The 19,674-nt window shown below is 37.6% G+C and overlaps 1 long non-coding RNA gene across 1 annotated transcript in view; it reads right to left on the minus strand.

Moving 5' to 3' along the window:
* Positions 1-19,674, minus strand: part of LOC116585601 — a 102,228-nt gene that overhangs the window by 30,955 nt on the left and 51,599 nt on the right. The gene's annotated exons all lie outside the window — the stretch shown is intronic.

Genomic DNA, 19,674 nt, shown 5'->3' on the forward strand with positions numbered 1-19,674 from the left:
CTGACCTCTGATCACTCTCACATTGGAGAAACCCTGATGAATATCTGGTTTATCAGTTCCAGACGGGTGCCCTAGGACAGGTCATTTACCCTCACCAGTCTCAGGATCTGAGGGAGGAGGGATGGACTCATGTCAAAATATGGGGGCTCTTTCCGAACCACCAGGTGGAATATAAAGAAGAGGCATATCTGAAATGACAATCCTGAGATTAACAAAAAACAGGTTTCCACCATTTCCAGTAATAAACGGAGAAAATAAAATAATTTTACTTCGTTCTCTTTAAAATAAATCAAATAGCTTGAACATCAAAAGTCAGCACCTTTTGCATAGTATACTAGTCTCCCTTCACTTTATAAAGAATTTCATGTCCTCATAAACTGCTTTTAATAAAGGAATTAAAATACTTTCTTTCCTTTTTTATATTTTTAGGCAGGGAAGTCACTGGCTCTTCATACACCCAGCAACTGCAGCAGTTACAGCTTTTTGACAGCAGGATCAGAGCTAGGTAGATTGATTTCAACGTTTTTGCTAAAAATAAAAAGCCATACAAACCAGGCCCATCATTTCCAACAAGCAACAATATAAATAGCTGATGCACTTTACTGTTCATAAAACCAAACAAAAGCCAAAAGGATGTTGTCTAAAAGGTGATTAGAATTTGTGTGCTTATAGGATCAAGATGTGGCCACCCTCTGGTTTTGGGTCCATCTGATTTGGTCTGTTTATCAACAGAATTCCAAAGTGAATGAACCCACTTCCTGTTAGTCCCTTTCAATCTCATTTTTTCCCCTCTCAAGTATGGATTTGATGTCTTGCCCTGTTTGGAAGGAGAAAATGCTGTTTGTCATTTATCAAAATATAAACAGCTGTAATCCAACAATGTTCATTCAATTTTAATAGTAAGTAAATAAATGTAAGCAATGAATATATTAAGGAAACATGTGGACCTCAGGTTCAAATTCAATGAATTTGACTTCCAGTTCCGTTTCATAAGGTTTTAGATTTTCTTAGACTCCTATTAGAATTCCCAACTTTGCTAGATTAGTATGGATGTATATTCTGTAAAAACAGCCTCTTAACTTGGATGTATAATCTGTAAAAACAGCCTCTTAACTTGCCCCCAATCCATAAAGCATAAACTTTCCAAATTTGATGTTATCTGTAGACCACAGATCCTAGAAGAGCAGCAAATTCTCCACAAAAGGAATATTAAGAAAAGCACACCTATGCACTTTGTAATCAGTTGCTGCAAAACTGCTACAAAGGAAATATTAAAAGCAGCGAGAAAAACAAGATTTGTTACAGAATAACAAAAATAAAGGCAGACTTCTAGTCAGAAACAGTGCAGACCAGAAGACAGTAGAGCAACATTTTTAAAAAGAAGCCTTACACACACACACACACACACACACACACACACAAAAGAAGTCTTACAAAGTAAAAGCCTTTTGCCTTGAGTCTTCCTTTTTATCTTTAACACAGCAGGAGGATGTAATATCTGCAACACAAACTGCCAACCTGTCACCTTGAGTCAATAACTTGGGGACCAAGGAGGGACAAATCACTCTAGTGATGGCAAAAGAGAAAGGTAGAGCCTGGTCTGATCCATTTTTGAGTTGCCACATCAATCCCGAAACCCCTTCACTCTGGATTATGTATTAAGTAAATAAGAAACATGATTGTATTTTAAGCCACAGGTCAGCAACTTCCTGTGTCATGTGTTCAGGTAAAGACTATGGGCTTTGTGCTTCTTCTTTACTAGGTCATTTAGCATAAATTCCCTCACCCACCCCTGCTCTCTGTGTCTGTCACCAGTCCATAGGAGGTATCTGTGCCTCTACTCTTAGAGGAAAAATAGCCTCTCTCTCACCAATACAAAGATCTCCATTTGGGCTCAGTGTCTCTTTCCTTTCCTGTTTCCTCCAGGAACTTGTATCTTCTAGCATTTTCAACTACTCTCTTCCTATTGCTCTTATGGTTGTTTCCTCTTTGCTTAATTCAACTGGCTTCTCACTGGGTAGTATTTATCTTTTTCTCTTCAACATCTCGACTTGGTCGAGGCTTGTTTTACATTCCTCATCCATCAACTTCTTCCTCTCCCTGCAGTATTCTATCTCTTCCCTTTATTCTAATTCCTCATAAAAGCCTCTCAAAACTGGCTATTTTCTTCCTGTATATGCATTCTCCTTGACTTTTACAATATGTAACTTTTCATTCCAAAACTCTTCAACATTGGCTTTCATGACATTACATGATTTTGAAGTCCCTAATTACTTTCCATTGTTGTCAAGAACAAAAACATTGTCCTATTCCTTAGCTGGAGCTATTCTGTAACCTTCAATCCCTGGCATTCTGCTCTTTCCCCTTTCATCTAAAAAACTTACACCTCAAGGTTATAATCATTATAGGAATTCAGGTCATTATCAATTCTGTATCTTTAGCCCCATAATCTCTCACAAATTCTCAGTGTCCTATCTCCAACTGTACTCTAGACAATCATTAGTTTACTCAACATATCTAAAAGCAACTCATCCTTCTCTCTAAGCCAGTGTGATCCATTATTTTGCTACACCTGTTGCATATACCCTTGTGCCAGTCAGCAAATTTGGACATTTACATCCCTCTTCAACTATTCCTTCTCTCTTCTTTATTTAAAAGCATTGGTTATATTATGATCACATGTAGTTGTGGAAAATGACATCCTACCTCAGGTCTTTATCATCTTCCACTTATAAAAGCATAATAGCTTCAGTTCTCGTACCTTCAAATTCCTCTCCCTTCAGAGAATTTACATCTATACTCCACCACAAGCATATTGCTAAAGCATTCTTTTCAAGAGATCACAATTTAAATGGCTTCCCATTACCTGCTGGATTTCCAGCTCCAAAAGCAACTTTTAAGGAGTCAAAACCTGACACAGGAGGAAGTCTTTAGAACCCTACTATGGCAGGGTCCAAAATTATTAAGTATTTTGTGTACAACACCTGCAGACATGCAAGATTTAGTTAACAATTAATTACAGGTTTGACTGGACTTCTGGCCATGGGTAATAAAAGTGGAACTTGACTTTCTCAAGAAACAGAGTTTCTTGATTCCTGGAATGTACATTATTAACAGACTTGACATCAGTAACATCCTTCAAGTAACCTTCCTTCCTTTGCAGAACGTGAACTGCTATATCAAGCTCTACACATCGGAACCACGTTGATATTTCAAACCCCACATTCAGACATAGCTCGTCTTGCACGACTTTCAATTCTGTGTTTTGATCTCCTCCTTCCTAATGCATTAAGTGTAAAATCAAATTTTTTATTTTCAGTTACCATGGTGTTTTCTCCATAGACAATGTAAACTGTGAAAATTAGTAAAGAAAACTTTTCATTGTGCATCTTAGAAAGATTTGAGTTTAACTAACAAAATATTAACCCAAGCCCTTTAGTTCAATTATGTCAGTTGCACTCTGAAATGAGAAATATGCCAATGTATTGAACATAAATCTATATGCAAAGCACATTTTTTTCCCCCAAGCATGTTCTTCCTTTGGACTGAGGTCCCAGCCTTTGACTAGACCAAATCAAGAAGACAGGTTCCCTAAGTTCCATTGTCAAAGATGGAAAGGACTGCTCCAAGATTTTCTAAATTCTAACTGAGAAAATGTTCAAGGCCTCTGATCCTGGGGTTCATCCTGATTTTATTGACTTAGTTCATAGTTCCCAAACCATTCTTTTACATTTTATAAAACAGTAACATCAGTGGATGTCTCCTAAAATCAGGGCCTACCTGTGTGTCTACGCAGTGTAATTTATATTAGGACGATGTAAAACCGAAGGAAGGGGACACATTTGAAACTCATATCACAGAAAAAAAGGAATATCTTCCTAATATATTGTTCCAGACTAAGGTTATGTGTTTACTGAGATCTATATATTTACCTGCTTCCTCTCTGGAACAGACCTTAAAGAAGTTTACAATATTCCTAGGGTCATGTAGGTAGATCACTACTGCCGTTGCCACCTCTGCACACCAAAGGGGTCAATGCAGCTGCTGCTGCAGATTTCTCTTACTATTCATGGGAATTCCCCCAACACACCCTTATTCCAAGCCCAACAGTCCATAGCTCTTATTTCCCTCCCAAGAGCTTCCCTATTGCCAATGAGATAATATAGGCTGTTGGACCAAGTTAGTGGCTTTGTTTTTTTTGTTTTTTGTTTTTTGTTTTCTTTTACCAAGAGGAAACAGTGCTTGATCAATACATTTTTCTTTTCCCTCCCATCATAATGGCCATGACCCCCACCAGATAGCTGAAGATAAATATTATCTTAGGGGAACAACAAGGAAAATTAGAGCTGAGATTTTAACATTAACAGCGGAAGATATAAGGCAATAGTGAAAGAGGAAAAAAAAACCCCACATCAGACAGGAATCTTGTATCTAGCAAAAAATTATTTAAAAATACAAGCTAAGTGGGGCACCTGGGTGGCTCAGTGGGTTAAAGACTCTGCCTTCGGCTCAGGTCATGATCTCAGGGTCCTGGGATAGAGCCCCGCATTGGGCTCTCTGCTCAGCGGGGATCCTGCTTCCTCTCTCTCTCTCTCTCTCTCTCTGCCTGTCCCTCTGCCCAGCGGGGATCCTGCTTCCCCCCCCCCCCCGCCTGCCTCTCTGCCTGCTTGTGATCTCTGTCAAATAAATAAATAAAATCTTAAAAACAAAATTAAAAAAAAATACAAGCTAAGTAAAGGTATTTTCAGACAAGATGAGAATACTTATTGCCAACAGAGCCATATTATAAGAAATACTAAATGACTTTCTTCAGACTGAAAGGAAATTATTTGACATGGTAGCATAGAATTGCAGAAAGAGACAGAACAGAGTAAATGCAGAGGTAAACATGAAATGAAATTTTTTACTTTGCAGAAAGACTACTTAAAGAAAAAATAGTAATGTTTGATGGGATTTATAATATACATAAAAGTAAATTATATGAGAACAATAGCAGAAAAGGCAGGCCCATGTGAAAATGTCTTCCAGTATTTGTGAAATGGCAAAATTTTAATTCAAGATTTTACTAAGGACACATACTTTAATATAGTGCATAAACAATAACAGGAAATATAAAATTGTGCTAATCAAAAGATGACAAAACATAAAATAGAGTAAATACACCAGAATCATCCAAAAGAAGGTACCACAGAAGTGATTAAGCAAGCAAAAATGATGGAAAAAAACAGAAAACAAAACAACAGGCTTAAGCATACATACTCACAATTATATTAAAAGGAAAACTAACAGAGAAACCTAAATATCCCAATTAACAGATGGAGGTTATAAGAAGAGATTTTTTTTTTTTTTTAAACCATGGCTCAGTCAGTATGTGCTATCTTTAAAAGACACTTTCAACATAAGGACATAGATAGAAGAAAAGTAGAGGATGGAAAAAGTTATGCCACACAGGTACTGAGATTAAAATGAAATATATCACAATGATTAAAGGATCAATTTTTCAGGAAGATGTAACAAGTCTAAATGTATACAAAACTCATGTGCTAGCTTAAAATATATGATGTAGGACTGACAGAATTAAAAGGAAAGAAATTGATTCACCATCATGATTAGAAAATTACACATACGTATCTCAGCCAGAGATAAAACAAGTTATTTAAAATAGCTAATGTAGAAGAATTGAAAACTCTATTAACAAACTTGACTTGATTAATATTTATATAACACAACAACTAGACAGTGGAGAATATACATTCTTTTCAAATACTCATGAAATAACAACAATGCAAACCATATATGTGTTCTTTAGCCAATTCTTTTTTTTTTAATTTATTTATTTGATAGAGATCATGTGCACAAGTTGGGGGAGGGGAGAAGGAAGAGAATCTGAAGCAGATTCCCTGATGAGTAGTAAACATCCAAAGATCTTTAGATCTTTAGTAGTAAAGATCCAAAGATACAAAGACCCAAAGATCATGAACTAAGCCAAAATGAAGAGTTGGACACTCAGCTGAGCCAGCCAGGCATTCAAACTTTAACTAATTCTTGGTAGGTTGCAAAAGATTGACTCATTTAGAATATGTTCTCTAACCACAATGAAGAATCTAGAACTCCAGATGTCTGGGTGGTTCAGTTGGTTAAGTGTCTGCCTTCGGTTCAGTTCGTGATCCCAAGGGCCTTGGATTGAGTCTCATATCAGACTCCCGGTTCATCAAAGAGTCTCTTTCTGCTCCTGCTCATGCTCCCTCTCCCCAATTTTTTCTCTAAAATAAATAAATAACATCTTTAAAAAAGAACTAAATTTTAAAAAAGAAAATTATCAAGAACTCAATAACAAAAAATTAACAAGGAAGTCCCCAATGTTTGGAAATTAGTGACATAATTCTATATATCCCATGCGTCACAGAAGAAATCAAAATGGGCATCAAAAAATACTTTCAAGAAGAAATAATGAAAATACAACATATCAGAAGCTATGAGATGATGCTAAAGTAGCACCTAGAGGAAAATGGGACTGACTTTAGATGTTTATACTAGAAAATAGTAAGGGCTCAAAAGCAATAATCTAAGTGACTCACTATATTCTCAAAGGAAGAAGAAAGGAAAATGTGGTGAACCCAGAGTTGTGGCCCTTCTATCACCCATTAATACCAATTATAATGATAGATTGCCCCAGCTATCAGCAGATAGCCTGTAGTGATCCAGGACCTTCAGGGTTTGTCTCAATTACAGAGAACCTCCTCACCCAAGGGCATGTCCTTCTTGGGCAGTCTATATCCAGTGACAGACTCAGGTGAAGATATGAAGCTCCAGATAACTGAGCCCAATGCAGGACACTTCTGACAGCCTATTCACCCATCAGTCTCCCCATAGGATCATCTGAACCTTTTCAGGCTATATCACAGACTTCTCCTTCTGACCAGTGAGCTTTCAGCCTCCTCCTTACCATAGGAATTAATCTCTAATAAATCCCCTGCATGGCAAAGTCTTTCACAGGATCTGCTTTGAGAGACATATTTGCAGAAATCAATGGAAAAGAAGATGGACCTCAAATACAGAATACCAACAGACTAAATTTTGTTTCTTTAAAAGATCATTTACATTAATAAACACCCAGCAAGACCCATTTAGACAAAATGGGCAAACAAAAATACTCAACAAAAATTGCTTGTTTGATATTGATACAGTCAAGATACAGAACACTTCTATCACCATGAGAATCTCTCATCTTGGTCTTTTGAAACCCCAACCACTGGTCTATTCTCATCCCCTAACCCTAATACCTAGAAATCACTATTCTCCATCCCAGAATTTCATCTTTTCAAATTTATGTATAAATGAAATGATACAGTATGGTTTTCATTACTGGATTTTTTTTCATTCAGCACACTTCCCTAGAGATTCACCTAAGTTGTATGTATAAATAATTCATTCCTTTTCATTGTTGAGTAGTATTCTATGGTATGGATGTACCATATTTAACCATTTACTCATTGAAAGCCATCTGGCTCACTTCCAGTTTTTAGTTGTTAGGAAGTTAGCCCCTACAAACATTCATGTACCAATTTTTAAAAACATATATCCTACTTTTTCTGAGATAAATGCTTGAGTACAACTGTTAGATTATATGGTAGTTGCATGGTACTGTGGGCTGGACTGTGTCTCCTTAATTCATATTTGGAGCCCTAATACCCAGTACCTCAGAATGTGAGGTAATTGTAGTATGAAATAGACCTTTAAAGAGGTAATTAAGGTAAAATGAGGTTATAAGGTGGCCCATAATCCAACAAGACCATGTGCTCAGAAGAAGAGGAGATTAAGATACAGACCACACAGAAACCAAGGGGCAACAATGTGAGGACACATCGGCAGTGTAGCCATCTGCAAGCCAACAACAGGGATCTCAAAAGGTGATAACTTTATCTTGGATTTCCAGCCTCCAGAGCTATGAGAAAATAAATTTCTGTTGTTTAAGCCATTTAGTCTGTGCTACATTGTTATGACAGCCCAAACAAACTAAGATATATGACTCGTTTTTATAAGAAACAGCCAAATTATATTCCAGAGCTGCTACACCACTGCCATCAGTAATGTGTGATCAGTTTCTCTGAACCCACTCCAGCATTTGATGTTGCCATTATTCTTTATTTTAGCCATTCTGACTGATACATGATATCTCACTGTTGTTTTAATTTGCATTTCCCAAATGACTCATCCTGAATATCATTTCATGAGCTTATTTTCCATCCTTTTCATAAAATATGTCTTAATGTCTTCTGCCCATTTGCTAATTAGATTTTTTGCTTGCTTTTACTGTTAAATTTTGAAAGGCCGCTATACAGTCTAGATATTGATTCTTTATTGGATATGTGGTTGGCAGATATTTTCTCCTTGTCTGTAGCTTATCTTTTCATTCTCTTAACAAGAACTTTTGCAGAGTATAATTGTTTAATTTTAATGAGCTCCAATTTATCATTTTTTTCCTTTTATAGATCTTGCTTTTAGTGTCAGTTTAAGGATTCCTCTTAATCTTATACCCTAAAGACCTTTCCATAAGTTTTGTAGTTTTATTTTACTTTTAACTACATAAATCATTTTGAGTTAATTTTTGTATAAAGTATGAAATTTAGGTCAAGATTCAATAATTGAGGGGTGCCTGGGTGGCTCAGTGAGTTAAAGCCTCTGCCTTCAGCTCAGGTCATGATCCCAGAGTCCTGGGATTGAGTCCCGCATCGGGCTCTCTGCTCAGCAGGGAACCTGCTTCCCCCTCTCTCTGCCTGCCTCTCTGCCTACTTGTGATCTCTGTCTGTCAAATAAATAAAAACAAATAAAAAAAAAAGATTCAATAATTGAAAAGGCTATCCTTCCTTTATTGAATTGCATTATTAGAGTCTAAACAGGGCATGTGAGTCAAAAAGGCAAAGACTAATTGTTTTACATAAAAAGAGCCTCTATGAAGATTCCTAGATCTTACTAAGGCAAAGCAAGCACACTGTGGGTCTCTTTCATATTCTGCCTTCAAACAATGTATGTAAGCTCTCTTCTTTCTTCCTTAGTTAAAGATATAAAAGAGCAAATGAGCATTCTAAGATGTAAAAATTTTTTCGGTGATGTTTATAGAGGACAGTCTTATTCTACTCTGAATTATGGTCATGTTTGTGAGGGACTGATGCTTATTTGACTTGTATCCCTAGGTTAAACCTCTAGCCTCCATGAAGCCAAAGAACCCACCCAATGATTTAAGACCTGCCAATTCCAAGTGCATCTCTGAAATTCAGTCCCTTGCCTGCTGTACTAGCAGACTCTCCTAATCTTGATTTCCAGCCAGTCCACATTTACTTCATCCATGCCCTTTTGTGAAATTATGAGTACTTCCACTGTTGGTCTTCCATTCTCTGGAAATGATATTATTATGTCACTTGGCAGAGGGAGGGGAAGTGAGCTGAATATTTGATAGAATACAGAGGAGTCATTAGTTCTGAATATCAAATATTTCTTCTCTTTTTGGACAAATGAATTTTGCTACTCCACCCATTTGTAGTTGAGAAAACCATGTGAATTTTCTTGGCTAATAACATACAAACTGAAATAATGTGTTCTGGTTCCTGCTTGAAGTCTTTAAGAACTCTGGTGCTTCACCATTGCCTCCTTGTATGAAGTAGTGATGCTCCAGATTGTAGAGCCTTCATCAGCCTACACACCAAAGCAAAAACAATAAGACAGAGTCCTGCCAATCCAGACGGACATGTAGCATGAGTGAAAAATGAACATGGTTGTCTTATACTACCAAATTTGTTTGTTCATTTATTTTTTACCATCATATCCCTTCATCCATCCTTGTCGATATAATCCCAATGGCACTGTATGCATTTATTTAGTTGTAACAATACAATAAAGGGATATCACAATTTGAATTGACCTTTATATATTTGTAAGTCTATTTATATAAAAAAAAATCTATTAATTGAAAAAAAATTAGGGTCACACCATTTTCCTAAATTAGTTCTGAAAATGTAGTTTTTACATGCAGATTAGTGACAGCATTCCGTGGGCTAACATACAAGCACACCAAAAATTCTGGGCACTGAGTCAATACTTGATATTTTCTGAATAAATGTAATCTCCAAGAGTGAAGTGTAATGAAGCAAAACACTGACCTGAAATAACTAAGCAGTATTTTAATTGTCTGAGAGCAGCTTAACAACAAATAGTTTAACAAAATTTTATACCCATCAAGCAAGATGTTGGATGGATAAAAGAAAAACATCGCCTTTTGTACTTTAATATGTGGATGAGGTAAATATTCAAGAGATTATGACAGTAGAAATATGCTCTGGGTTCTGTGGGACCACAAAGGAGAATAAAATGTCATGGTATCCAAGTTTATCATGGCAAAAAAAAAAAAAAAACATTTTCAGCTCAAACTCTCATCAGAAAGTTATGCTCTTGATTAGCCAGAGCAAAATTTAATCCAGAATACATACAGGCAGAACCCAGGAGAAGCAAGCCAGAGAACACAGTGTACTCAGATTAAAGAACCAGAGAAGTGCAGAGCCCTGCAGCAAAGATAAGAAGTCACATCTCACTAGGAAGTAATTAGAGACAGGAATTTCACGGAGCTCATGGAAAGTAGTAAAAGCTCCCTAGCAATGAAACTGATGATGCCTGAACCTGCTTAAAATGAACTTTCAGCAAGTGTGGAGGTAGAGACAGATTCTCCTTCACTTCAGGGACCTTAAGGGAGACAACTGTGTTGGGTTCACAAAAGACAATCAGCAAATGGTGATCTGTGCAAAGCAGGTGGCACTCAGGTTGGGAATATAAGCAAGACTACTTTTTTAAGAAACGTCAAACTGTGGCTTTTAGTAATTCCTTAGTGAGGATGGAATGTATATTAATAGCAGCATATGCTAGTAATTAACAGCCATGTGACTATGTATATACATTTAAATTATGAATTATTCTGAAAAACTATACTTAAATTTGCAGTCACATTTACAGTTCTCGTGAGATTGTGGGTTTATTCATTATCAACTAATCCTACTTCTGTCTTCATAACATCCTGAAATGAAGAACCATTCTAGGAAATGATAAAGGCAGTTTGTGTTGAACTGACATGAATATTATCCAGAGTGGTCAAAATGAGTTATGAAATACACCATACAAAATGGCATCCTGACAGGGCTGTTTCAGTATACTACACTTGCATCCTTTTATGGTAGATGATGAAGGAAAACCGATATAATTAGAAGGTTAATTTTTAAAAAGGAAAAGAAAGGATTGTGGAGGGAGGGATAAAAACCTATAAAAAAATCAAGCCATAACATTCCCCTTATGCAGCATCACATGCCAAATCATAATTTTCGTTCCTTTTTCCAAAACATGCACTTTAAGCAGGTCTATGTGCTCTGACCCAGAAATTCTGCCTCTATAAGTCTAACCCCAGGAAATGATTGAATATTTGCATGGAGATTTATAAGCAAAATATATTCATTACAGAATTAATAATACTGAGGTTATAATAAATTTTTAAAAGCTTCTAAGTACTAATAAGAAATGTGACTAAATTAATTTTTCATCTAAATTGGGAAGAAAAAATATATAAAATCTGAATAGTGATCCCACATTAAGAAATGCAAAACTATGATCAACTCAGCCCAAATGCCAACAACAAAACAAAACAACAACAACAACAACAACAACAAAAGCAAGCACAGTTCATTTCTTACCTTTTTCTTTATTTTAAGAATAAACACTTTTTGAAGTTGAGAATTTCAGAAGTTGAGCCATTCTCATATTTTTTTCTCCTTTCCTGCCACTAAGGACGAGATACAAAACTTGGTCTGTAAATTCAGACTTTGAACCAGAACTTGATTATCAGAGTGGTAATTATCAGAGATTATCAGATAATCTTAGTGGGTGATTTCCCCGATATCAACCACATCATCAAGTAAGTATTTTATTAAGTGAAGATCACATGTTTAGCAAAAACAGTGGAGCTCAAAAATACAGAAGCTGTGGGTGTAAAAGAAGGGCCTTGGCTTCACTGTGCTTGCTCTCCAGCTGACTAGTTGATGCCCACATCAATGGAACAAATGGTCCGGGATGAATGGAAAGAGCTAAGTCAGCGTGGAGAGTCTAGATGTCATTAAAACTGATATAAACTAATTAAAGACCACAATGACCAAGGTAACTTAATAGAAGAGAGTTTCAATTAATTGCTCAGAACAATTGCTCAAAGAGCAATCAATATGCTCTTGAAAGATACATAGAATTTGTATGAGAAAATTATAAGGAATTCTAGGGGTGCAGCAAATATGAATGAAAAAATGGTAACAGCGACAAACTGTTCTAGCTTGATGGAATTAAAATAGAGGGGAGCAATGAAAAATTAAGGTGGGAGAGTACTTAGGAAAACATAGAAACAACACCTCAACAACAAATTAGGTGTACTTTGTTTTTTGTGTGTATGCAAGTATGTGTGTTTCTTCTGAAACTGGAAAGGTAAAACTACTTTAAATGTTAACCAATGTCTTGACAAATCTAAACTTAAAGATGTTATCCAGGAATAATCTTATACTTGACTCAATATAATAAAAAGTAACAACAAGTGCCCAAGGGACAACTTTAAGAAACTTTGTGACTCCTCCTCAGTCATCCCCAAATAGTCATTGTGACCAAGCTGGTGACCCACATTCCCCACCAGTCTCAGCATTCCTAATGCCGAGCCCAGGTCCCACTAACAAAAGCTTTTTCACCTCTGATTATGCAATACCCTTCTCCACTATTCTAGTCCTCCCTGCTGCCCCTTTCTTTGGCACTAATGAAGATCTATTCTGTATGTATTTATTACCACGTTTCAATTACAGCCATATTTTGAAACCATCTGAAGTACGCATGAAAAAATGAAGAAGAAGAATGGACAGACAGATGAGACAGAGGAATATGGATAGGTAGAAGGCAGGCTGACAGCAAACAAAAATTTAATTTCCCCCCTCAAGGAGTTTCCAATCCAGCAGGAACCAAATATGCAAATCCGTACAATACACAACTACTTGAAAGGGTGAGTCACAAGGTCTACCGACACAGAGGTGAAGGAATGGCCAAGTCTGCCAGGGCAAGATGGAGAAGGCTTCCCAGAAACAGGGGAGACAAAACTGAAAGAAGAGGTAGAAATTTTCGGAGCAGGCTGGGAGGAGGCATTCCAAATAGAAAAACTACATGTAGAAAGACAATGATGAGCATCTGTGTCTGAAATTGCTGAAAGGAGAGCTGAGGGAAGAGGTGGGAGAGGAAGCCTGACAGGTAAGTAGTGATCACACTTCACGAGGGACCAAGAAAAAGTCATCACGGCAGAACATGCTATGGAGGAAAACAAAAAAAAACAAAAAAATGAAAAACAAACTAAAAAATACTCAGTGTGGTCATAAAGGTACTGCATGCTTCATTTTTTTTCTTTTTAAAAAGTCTATTTTATTATTCGTACTTCTATATTTCAAATTTAGTTTTAGTGTGTTCTAGGTAGTGGCTAGATAAAAAGAGCCTGCAAAAATGAGTAATGTATGAGTAACAATGCAAATAACACTCATTCACCTGGTTTCAGGAATGGAATGTTACCATCATCTGTAGAGCCCCTCCCCCGGTCAAGCCCTTGCTTTCCTGCTCAGAAAGAACCATTGAAGAGCTGAGCCCACACTAAGCCCAGATTTCTTTCCACTCCTTGCTTCCCTTCCAAAATCTCATTGACCCTTTCCTTCCCATCCTAATCTCATTCCTTGGACATAAAAAGAAATGTTTTCTGTCATTTTGTTTTTAACAGGAAGAGATGTCCCAGATTTTCTATCCTAACACCTTTATTTTACACCAGAAATCCAAGGCACAAGAGTAGCATCCTCTTGATAATTAGTGGTAAATTCAGAACTAGCACCTAGAGTGTCAAATTCCAACTCCAGTTTGAGTCAGAAAACCAACCCTGAATTCAGCTCTAGTTTTGTCACTGGCCCATGGTGGGGATGAAACAGTCTTCCTTGATGACACCATCAGTCCTTGGAATTTTGTAGTCTGGAGCATTGGGAGCCTTGGGTTAGAGAGCAGGGAAGAAATGATACAGAGAACAGCACCACAAATTGCTCTCCTTATACTTGGTAACTTTAGCTCTCCTAAAGCTATTAAAATAAATTACATCTCTCTATCACTGCTGCAATATTTATTTGGAGGGGCTTGAGGGTATATAAGACCCTAATGTTTAATGGACTAATTCTCAACAGTCTGAGCCAAGAGGTGTGTCCAATTAAGTGTGAGTCAGTAGGAGCATCAAATTAAAATTTGAGGAGAATCCTGTTGGCTCTAGACCAAGGATGCTATTTCAAGGAACTCTAAAATGAGAAAAATTAAAACTTATCTTTTGTCCTCACTAAAGAACCAAAAAATTATGACAAAAGTCAAAACATTGTGAACAAGTACCATGGGGGGCTGCTCTCGCATGCTGGGCAATAACTCGGAGGTGTTTGCATTTTGTCTGCAGATGTCTACTTACAGACTAATTAGGAAAGGTGACTTTTTAAAGGTTTTGCATCCTAGGTATGAAAATCATTATTCAGCCACTAACTTATAAGCTTCAAATCATTAGCTCTTCTTTCCTCATCTGGGTCTTATCTGTTTGTCCTTCAGAATAAAACAACTGTTAGGGCTGGAACAGACATCCAAAGTCCATTTAATTATTGAGTGCTAGAGCGGGAAGGGACTTCAAAGACCTCTTAACCAACTCCTTCTGTTTACAAGAAGGAAACAGAGACCCAGAAAAGTATCAATATCTCTTGAAGTTCGTGAAAAGGTAGGACTTGGAACATGGTTCATTATTCTATTTACTGCATCACTCATTCCATCAGACAACTGTAAAGACTGCACTTATAAAAAATATCCACTCTGGCATGGAGTCTGTCAGTGAACGGAACAACAGCCCTTGACTTTTCTGATGTTACGTCTTTGCTGAGAAAGAGCCAGGAATCTGTGTGTCATCCCAGGAAAGCCACATTGAAGGGTTCCCTGAGCGCCCACAGAGATACTCCAAGACCTCCACAGTGAACCTGTCAGATAACCTGTGGGATCCTGGAGTGATAAGACCATGAAATACACTTGGGAAAAAACCTACACACTGGCCCATCAATGTCTTACAATTGGCTGCCTGGTCTTGTTGGACCTGGGTCTCTCCACTCAGCTGGACCACACTTCTCCCTCCTTTATTGCGCTTTTTATATACCCATTATTTATCAAACAGAGTCACATTCTGACCAACACACCTAGTGCATCCAGCACTAAGGAATGTCTGCTGCCCATCTCATTGCCTCATGTGAGCTTTCGCAGAAGGGCCGTGCTCTGCTTAGGCACACACATAAGCAGACTCCACTGCTGCTGAGTGGATTCATCACCTCATTGCAGAGGGTCCAGAATATCAATTACGGTGACATGTGACAAGTCAATGATACTTGTGAGAAGACTGGCTGCTAAGCCTCTCTCACTGAGATGATAGAAACATCAGTCTTATTCCCCTCCCCCACAAAATATGGCCACAGACTCTGTGCCAATGATTTTTTTTTTCAGACAACAAATGCACATTTTTCACTTTATATTGCACACCATATCACTTATATTTCAACAGATCTTCACAACTATCAACATTTACAGGTGAAGTAAAATCCCTTTTTACTAACTCCTTTCTGAAGTTAGTGCCACAGTATACATACATACATACATACATACATACAGTAGGAAAAGGTAATAGGGAATCAGATTCAGGGTGACATTATTTTAAATAAAGCAGTCAGACAAAGTGTTAGACAAGTTGTGCAAAAGAACCAAAAGTTTCATCTCTAGACCTTCTCATCCTAAGTGTGCTTCCCTAAGCTCCTATGGGAGAGGAATGCTGGGAAAGTAAGAAAGACAGCAGCCTTGCACAGTGGCCCCCTTTCCCATTTCACTGGGCAGGTCCCTGGTGCTGAACTTATGCAGAGTCGCCTATCTTGTGTTAGCAGGGACTCAGGTGAACATGTAACCTGGCATCACAGTGATGACCCACTTGCTTTCCTCCAGAGTCACATGGAGATGGGAGGCCTGCCCTGCGGGGACAGGACAGAACACGATCTGAGTGTCCTGCAAAAGTTTACAGGACATTCAAGATTTTCACTTTAAATGACATTGTTATTGCCTTTTATTTTTCCCTAATCATGACTCCCTCCAGGAAGAAATCTCAGTTCTGCAATAGTGGCACACACTCCTCAAACACTGCTAGTTTTCTCTTTTTAACAGAAAAGAAGAGAAATAAGGTTAGACCTTAGACAATAGTGATATGTAGCCAGAATTCAACAATATCAATTATTTTCATTGTATTTAATTTTGTTTCAAATAAACTGATTCAAGCCAAAGTGAGTCAATTTAAAGCAAATATTTAGTAAACAGCAGTACGAGTGAGTTTAGATGTTGTGAAAACTATGAAGTTGGAGCATGAGTGACTGAAGTTAGGAAAACACTGTCCTTGCCTCACAAGAGCTAAAAACAAATTTGTGGAATTCCTCTTCTTCTCAGATTCATATATCATTAGACAGTGCTCCAAAAGACATAGTTACTGGTGATTTTTTTTTAAAGATTTTATTTATTTATTTGTCAGAGAGAGAGAGTGAGCTCACAAGCAGGTGGAGCAGCAGAGGGAGAGGGAGAAGTAGGCTAGGCTCCCCACTGAGCAGGGATCCGGATGTGGGACTCGATCCCAGGACCCTGAGACCATGACCTGAGATGAAGGCAGCCACTTAACCTACTGAGCCACCCATGTGTCCCATTACTGGTGATTTTTAATCACTGTATAATGTACAGAAGTCTCTGCTTGTGTCTATATACTTTCTTGACGATATAAGGATTCTACCAATAACCAGTATGTGATTTCTGTTTTCTTTGAATCTGCAAGCTGCCCTTAATCCCTTGAAAAGCTTCTCGATGTGGGTTTGGAGAAAAACAAGGAGCAATCATGAACACACCAACTAACTCTCCCTGATGAACTAACAACTGTTTCAAGGATTTCTTACGACATCTATTACTGGAGTGAGAAGAGCCTCCTTGGTGACATGAGGATGTAACTGAAATTTTTTAACTAAATGACTATAGAGTTATTTTTAAAAATCCTGGTATCTGTCATTAAGTACAGACTGGAAAGAGCTGAAAATTTAACTCAAAGCAAGGATATTTCAACTGGATCAACTGTGCCAATTGAACCAGTTTCTTCAAGTACCCATCCATCCCACATGCCTCATGCCCACGTATAGGAAACACAAACTACTGCTGTTGCAATAGTGTTAAAAATAAAATATCTCACCCCAAGTTTAAGCATACTCAAAAGTAACACCCATGTAACACCCAGACCTACCTACCTTTCTTTCTTTATTTTTTTTCCCCCTCACTTAGACCTTTCTATCCACCCGTTCTCCTTCCACAGCCATCCCACATGCTCTTCCCTGCCAACCTGTCCTACAGATAGAGGGGCTGGACAGGCTGGAAAAAAATACTTTCAGCGCAAATCATCATTATAAATCAGTTAACACATCAAGAGAACAAACATTTTATTCTACCTCTCTTCTCCATAACCCTTTCTCTGTCTCTCCTCCTCTCTCTTTTTAAACACACACACACACACACACACACACACACACACACACCCCTACTTATCCAGAATGTGAATCCACATGTGTATTTTATCCTTCAAAGGTCTCACGTTTTGATATTATCTTAAAGCTCTGGATTCTTTGGGTTCTGTCTTTGCAAGAAACCAGTAAATCTAAACAATCCTTATACTATTTTTCAATTCTTATTCACTTAATTCATTGAAAAACATAATTTAAATTCAGCCTTTTATAGTCTATCCATCCACTCAAAGTAGCTGCTTACATTTGTTGGTTGTTATTAAAGTCATTTCAACATAGCTCACTCTTGATATTGGCTTTCTATATAGCAGTCCTCAAAAAAACTAGGCAAAACTGTGAGTGTATGAATCTAATATATTCCCAATGAAGCCATGGTGGGTTAAATTTTCTATGCAAGCACAGAAAAACCACTGAAGGAGTGGGTGATACATTGAAACCTGAGAGGCAGGGAATGAGTTATTCCACTGATCTCTGTGTCCTCTGCCTTCTGCTCACAACAAGGCCAGAGAGAGTACAGAACAATACACAAAGCCAATGATACCACACTGTACCAAAGCCAAGGGGACCACAAGAACTCATGCTGTCCTTCTGTTGTTGAGTGTACATGGGCTGAGCTGGCTTACTTTTAATTTTTAAATTTTGTGTGTGTGTTCTGGCAACTTCAGCTCAGCCCCAAAACATAATCCAAACAGAAAAACTATAGAGTTTTCAGACTGGCTCCACATGGAGTGTCTACAAAGGCCTACAGTGCACCTTGGATGACTTTCAAGTTTTTTCAAAACCATCTGGAGTCTTTTAAAGTTGTCATTGTTTAAAGAACCTGCAGAGAGGGGAGAAAGCAATTTGGGTCTCAGAAGAAAAAGAAGAAATAAGATTTAAGCTAGCCAACAGATGTGGAAAAATCCAGGTACTGTCCCCTCCCAAGTGCTTTGGCCATTACCTGCCTTTCTCCCACTGACTCAGCTGCCTTCTTCCAGGTAGTTCATCATCCATGAATACCATCTGCCCTGATGTAGAGAGATGTGGTCTGCTTTTGCCTTTTCTTTCAGAGACCTAGGGTCTTCTTATTCCCCATAATTCTATCTTGTCATTTAAATTACACAACAGCTGTTTTTCCTTTATTTTTCTCCTACTCTCGTGGGTATCCATTGCCAAACCTTGTTCTGAATTTGTAACCAGGTAATTTTTTTTTTCTTTCAAGTCTCTGTTACCAAATTCTGGCACATCCATATTTTACTAATGGTAACTTCTCTGATTCTTATTTCTGATACATTTATACTTTTGATCCCTTCCCTAAAAGAAGATCTCCCTCTGCTTCTGTGCTCTCTACTTCCCACTTCTACAAAGCTCTTGACAGGAATCTAACCACTGCCTTCCTTCTGTCACACTCTTCTGCACCCACCAACCACATTTATTCTTTCTCACTCTCTTCATCTCATTTGCTTTGGTCAGGTGCCATCTTCTTCATGACCAGCTTAGGTTATGACTTTCTGTTTTTCTCTCTTTAGCCTTCCCTTCCCCAATCTTACTACTTGAACAAATTTCAAAGATCCACATTAGCAAAATGAAATTTTTTCAAGACACAAGACTTTATTTTAACTGAATTTCCCTTGAAAAGCACAAAATAGAATCACAATTCAAAGCTGACCCAACAATGCTCCTTAGTGAATTCAAATAAGAGTGATTTATTGTTCATGCATCTATTCAAGAACATACCCTGTTAGTATCATAAAAACCTGTAAGTATGGTTCAGGAGTAAAAAGGTACATTCAGTTCACATTCTTCCTATTAAATAATGTGGTCTTAATCAGCAGAAGCTAAAAATAGAGATCCCTGGTTCCTGGAAATGATTGACTCCAATTTCTCTTTCCAGTGAATTTAAAATGAGAAGTTGAAGGGTCTCTGCCTCCTGGGAACATCCAAAAAAAAAATTAAAACCACATTTCTTTTACCAGTATTTTACAAACATAAGGCTGATGAGTACATT

Source organism: Mustela erminea, chromosome 3 (genome assembly GCF_009829155.1).
Source record: "Mustela erminea isolate mMusErm1 chromosome 3, mMusErm1.Pri, whole genome shotgun sequence".
Taxonomy (NCBI): domain Eukaryota; kingdom Metazoa; phylum Chordata; class Mammalia; order Carnivora; family Mustelidae; genus Mustela; species Mustela erminea.